The sequence below is a fragment of the Ranitomeya variabilis genome, chromosome 3 (genome assembly GCF_051348905.1).
Source record: "Ranitomeya variabilis isolate aRanVar5 chromosome 3, aRanVar5.hap1, whole genome shotgun sequence".
Lineage (NCBI taxonomy): Eukaryota > Metazoa > Chordata > Amphibia > Anura > Dendrobatidae > Ranitomeya > Ranitomeya variabilis.
In genome coordinates, this window is record NC_135234.1 from 741441036 (window position 1) to 741445575 (window position 4540).

General features: G+C 43.0%; 1 long non-coding RNA gene across 1 annotated transcript; it reads right to left on the minus strand.

The window, feature by feature from the left end:
* Positions 1-420: 420 nt before the first annotated feature.
* On the minus strand, positions 421-1804 carry LOC143818583 (uncharacterized). Its single transcript, XR_013224624.1, has 2 exons — positions 1760-1804; positions 421-1485 (listed from the first exon to the last, which is right to left on the minus strand). It is a non-coding gene; the product is annotated as an uncharacterized LOC143818583 (long non-coding RNA).
* Positions 1805-4540: the final 2736 nt, after the last annotated feature.

Consider the following 4540-nt stretch of genomic DNA (forward strand, 5'->3'; position numbering starts at 1 on the left):
CCGGCAAATTCAGCCTCTTATCAATTGTCACCATAGCTGCTCCTGTTGGGAATATCACAGATTGCTGCTGACCCTTTAACTCCTTCCCAACATTGAACATAACGGTATGTCCAATTTGGAGTGCATGAAACGGGCTCCCTCTCTCGCCCCATCGGCCTTCACATGACACAATCGCGGGGAGTCAATGGTAGTTATGGCAAGCAGAGGTCAAATAATGACATGATGCAGATGTAAAGTAGACATGTGCAGGGGTGTACATAGAAATCATGAGGCCCCATAGAAAAAGTCTGAATAGGCACTTTTACCACTTCCCCCATAAAAAAACAAAAATTCCATAACAATCACCCGGTGTTCTTAAATCCAGGCATGCATGTATTAGATATATTCTAAACATTGTATAAGTAACAGATTGTCCGGAAATAGAAGACAATGTACATTTTATAGCGAGGTTTGGGTTTTTCTTCTCATTTGCGTAAAATAAAACACTTACATCCAAGATATGTTCCTTGTAACAGTCAGATAAGTAGTACGGCAGGATGGGAGGATAAAGCCGGAGGACAACCTGAGACAGCAAAACATAAAGAAAACATTCACTTTACATGGGAACTGAACCTTCAGCAAATTGTGTAAATCAATAGTATAAGTGAATATAAGACACTTCGTAATATATCTTATCAGAGAAATGAGCTTCATTTTGTTCTCATCAGTCAGCTCTTCCCCTCCCCCATCTCCTGATCCCATTAACTCTGAATCAACGGCACAAATCCGTCTTGCATAGTGATTTCACAAGTTTGGAGGGAGAGGAGGAGCAAAGCCAGGAGGAAGCACAGAAACATTGTCCTGCAGGATTCTAGCAGGTATATTAGCTTATTCCAGAGCTGGATTCACAGCTACAATGCTCAGTACTGCTATGTAATTTCCTCCATGCCTCTGTGCTACCTGAGGAAACATCTAAAATACTTTTTGTATGGGAGACACTGATTCAAAGACAAATGCAAATTAGAGATAGTGACTGTAGGGTGAAAACTGGAGAACAATGCAAAACACCATACAAGCCATATAATGGCCGGAAATAGCGTCATTCTTCACATCATATTCACACATTACAACCTATGATTAAATGTCACATAAAAGTATCGTTACCCTCTAACTACTTTACTCTTCTGGTTGATCCAAGAAATGTGATGGGAATAGTAGTGCTACAGAATTCAGCTGGGATCTTAGTAATCAACAGGGATCTTCTTGTCCAGATTTCAGCTCTGTAGTCGTTTATCAACCCTAAAATGAGCAATAGATCGGTCAGATTTTATTCTTTTATTTTTTGGCAGGAAATGTTTGTTATAACCTCAGAATACTTACAGTAATATCTGGTGAATTCCCGATGGAAATGAGATTTCTAATCCAAAAACAAAAGTTTACACTTGAGCTTTCAACGCTCCACAAGTAAAACTGTGAGAACCTTCCAGCAGTAGAGCGATATTCCACCTGTAATATAAGGAGCAGATTAGATTTTACCATTTTATTTCCCAGTTCTGTGTGTACAGTGATGGTATACCCGATCACCACAAACCTAGTAACTCACACAGGTTTTATTTCAGACCAGCCAACAAGTAGCCGATTGATAGTGGTTAAATGCGGCAGGTTGTCAGGCGCAATCCTGGCCTAACTCGGTGGTCGGTGCCGACAGCCGCGGTCCGGCCTCCTCCACTTATCTAATTAGTGTAAGAAGAAGGCCCAGAGCCTCCGCCATTATACTCACTCTACAGATGTCCGGCTCTGCGGGGTCCTGTACACGCTGACGTTCTCTTCTCAGCTATGTAGGTGGTGACTGACGTCCCCTCTGTGGTCCTGGACCAGACAGAGTCAGGAGGGAGTTCTGAAGGGGAGGAGAAAACATTGGAGCCATATTACATGGTGACATAATCCATAGTGCAGCTCACCCTGCACCATACAAGTAGAGAGCTGGCTGCCATTATCATTACTAGTATTTATCTCTATAGGGAACCTGTCACCTGATTCCTGCTGCCCGAGCCACGGAGCCATGAATTGCAGCAAGGTACATTATGTAGTATGAAGAGCGAGCCGGGACCCATCGCCGGAGACAGGACTAGTCCAGCACTGCACCGGCCGTCTGTGATTGACAGGTCTCTCCCTCGCCTGTACATAAGGAGACACCTGATAATCACCTGCTGTGGTGCTGGGAAGAGCCGGCCAGGTGCAGTGCTGGACTAGTCATGTCTCCGGCTATGGTCCCTGGCTAGCTGGAGCGTTTCTGAGAATAATATACCTTCGCTGCAATTGTGCGGCCATCTGTGACTCATGCTGGCTGTGACTTAGGCAGCATGAATCAGGTGACAGGTTCCCTTTAAAGCACCATTAAAGGGGTTGTCCAGTCTTAAGCTAGAAGTTTGCAGTCACTTTATGTGATGGAGACTTATGAACGCTCACATAACACGCACTGCGCTCTGCGGATCCTCCGGAGCAGGGGGTCATGTGCTTCCATGTCTGTGATTTGCCACATTCCGACTAGACTGAATCTGACCTCGCTCTATACACTTGCATTAATCAAGGCCGCGGCTGCCTAGTCTGTACATGACCTCATGTATGTAAAGCACTTGTGGTCATGCACCCACCGCCGGCGAATCATAGAGTGACTGCAGACTTGTAGCTCAAGGCCAGACAACCCCTTTAATTCCAGAGCGCTGCACATGTGAAGAGGGATTACATATATACATACAGTACAGTGAGAGCTGGATACCCCTTTCCTTATTATCCCCCTTGTAAATAGCTGAGGGCACATTTTACACATTATCGCCCTCTTCCCCATGTAAATAACTGGGGGAACATCAGCGTCCCCCCATGTAAATAGCTGGATGCCCTTTCTGCACATTATCCCCCTCCCACCTTATAATGTGCATCTATCTATCATTCCTCCCCATGTAAACAGATGGGGGCACATTTTGCATTATTGCCCCCCTCCATTGAACATGTGGTAAATGTTCTTTATTAACTATTTGTGTGCTTTGACTACTTGTTTAAGGGCAGAAAAATTCACATTATGGAAAATAAATAAAAGGAAAAATAAGAAAGGCATGTCTGTTTGAAAAAGTGGAGGAAAAAAAGAAAATGGAAAGACTGAAATTGTCTTCCATCACTTTTTTTTTCCCATTTTTGCATATGAGAAAACATTGATGACACATGGAAGGAAAAAATAAATATTCTGCCCAAGAACGGATGAAAAACAGATGGAGCATACAGAGGAAGAAACAGATGAGGGAAAAATGGCGTCTAATGTTGGCCCAATCCTGACATTGAGATTTGCTCCCTGGTTTTCTATCGGCGATTCCTACTTTTATATCCGATCACTGAGGACTGGATTTGTTTCATGATTTGTAAATAAAAAACAAAATTGGTGAAACCGTTTTCAGGAATTTTTGTTTTTATCTGTGTTATTGTGCCAGGATTTGTGCTGGACGAGTTACTCATCTCTAGGGGCAATGGCCGCTACCCATACACCAGAGTACAAGGAAAATAATCAGGAGAAAAACTTCTAGTGTCATAACAGCACACAATAGATTTACCTCCAGATGGAGAAGTCCTCAGTCGATGATCTTCAGGAAAATCCACAAATAATCCGCTAATCCAGAAGTAATCTGTTAATACCGAAGTATTTAGCTAATATCTGCTAATACAGAAGTATTCAGCTAATTCACATGTATTTCGCAATTAAATCACTAATACACAAGAAAAAGATCTAAGTAAGTGCAGTCAGGAGACAAACAATTACCAAGTCTGAGCCAGGGAGATGGAACGGAGTGTTTTTATGTTCCGCTCTATTGTGACATCATCACTGACCTGTGTGACATCACTGCCAACTTCCATATAAGGTAAGTGATGATCTCACAATGCAGTGGAATAACCAATACTTTTTCTCTCACTACCTGTCGCTTATAAAGCAGCTGATAATGATGGTGGCACAAATAGGGATGAGTGAAATAACATCCTGGCAGTTTTCCATGTAATAGATGACATCCGGTGGTTACAGAGGTTAGGCTGAGCTTTTCCTATTTCCAATTCTCAGCATATGACATGTAGTGATTAGAGACCATGCTCGGGGGTTAACAAAGTGTCTTTGACGTTCTCAAATACTATTTTCAAGTCATCATGGCTGAACGTCTCGCCGCTGTTCGATAGCCGCAGCACATGCAGGGATTTGTTAGACATGCCTGTTTGTTAGACAATCCCTGCAAGTGTTGCAACTGTCGACCAACCGTGCGACTTGCAGCTGCAGCAACTCGTCCATAGTATTCCAGCACGCCGAAACGCTCTATTAACACTTTCCTTTATCTTCTCAATCTCTCTGAAACGATGCATCAAACTATATGACCTAATGCTCAGGATAAAGTCTTCAAACATTTGGTGGCATCAGTGGATTTTCTCACATTTCCACTGATAGGGGGCAGTGTTCTGAGAATTGTGTCATCATCTGATTCACCAGGACCACATGTCCTCATACATTCTACTAGATTGATGATAGAAT